The 1,062-nt window shown below is 48.7% G+C and overlaps 1 protein-coding gene across 1 annotated transcript in view; it reads left to right on the forward strand.

Annotated features, from left to right (window-relative positions):
• Positions 1-265: 265 nt before the first annotated feature.
• The window catches only part of LOC119581950 (G-protein coupled receptor moody-like), a gene marked incomplete in the record, with an annotated part of 84,922 nt that continues 84,125 nt past the window's right edge, over positions 266-1,062 (forward strand). Inside the window, 1 exon segment of the mRNA XM_037930130.1 lies at positions 266-472.

The following is a 1,062-nucleotide window of genomic DNA, read 5'->3' on the forward strand; positions in this document are numbered from 1 at the left end:
ACATCCTGGCACATATATTTCCTGGAAGAGCTGGGTGGCATGGCAGATGCAAGATTTAAGCATCTATCTCACCCGATGTCACACGTAACACTAAATCACCGTCGTGTCTCCAAGCTCGACGTAAGCCCGACCGCCCTTGCCCTCTAAATTGGGATTCCCATCTCAGAGAACCTTAAGGGCGAGATTCCCCTCCACTAGCAAGGCGTTCCAGCCTCTGCCAACCGGAGGAAGGTGGTGACGAGTCGCTGGCCTGGGTCGGTGCCGGGCCGCGGGTGCCCAGTTGGCCCGCGACGGCCTGAAGGGTAGGAAGTGTCGTGCCGCCGCTCTCCCACTCGCTGTCTCCCGCGCTCCCGGTGTACTCGTGTTTGTTGTCTTCGAGGCCGGTGTTTCGCGCGGACGCTCTGTGACATGAAGGGACTTGCACGTCGTTCCCAAACACGTCAGTGAGAAGCCGTTTTAAGCGTGACTAAGGGTGAGTGTTCTGTCATGAAAATTTGACTCGTTGCGCTTGGTACACATGATTTCGAGAGTTGTCGATCTGTGCTTTTAGCTGACGTGGTGTGAAATCTGCACATGTATCCTCACTTTTCAAACGAAGATCAAGTGTTCGTTGATCCTTTTTATCATATCATTCCAATTATCTTTTATTTACTGAACAGATCTGATGTTCTCCAATGGAAGGAAAATGTCTCGTCTATAGATAAATAGATTATTTATCGCTGCTATCTCACGTGCGGTTGCTATCTGCCCGCTAAACCCGTTTCATGCACTGAGTTCCATTACGTTTTACCCTCATTGACCTAATGCATGACAGTAACCCGACGCCTAATTTACCTGTCTAATTAATTACCTTCAACCGCGGCTAAATAAATTGCAATTAATTGAGGACACACTCATGGTTCTCCCAAATGGCGCGGGCTACACGACCCGGCTGTAGCGGGAAATAAGTTTGAAGAAATAAATGGAAAGTTGAATCAACAGTGACCCATATTGGTTCTTGTTAATGGCTAAGGGGACGAATGGGACAGATACAATATATATACTCAGTCATCCGACACACTG

This window comes from Penaeus monodon, chromosome 15 (assembly GCF_015228065.2).
Source record: "Penaeus monodon isolate SGIC_2016 chromosome 15, NSTDA_Pmon_1, whole genome shotgun sequence".
Lineage (NCBI taxonomy): Eukaryota > Metazoa > Arthropoda > Malacostraca > Decapoda > Penaeidae > Penaeus > Penaeus monodon.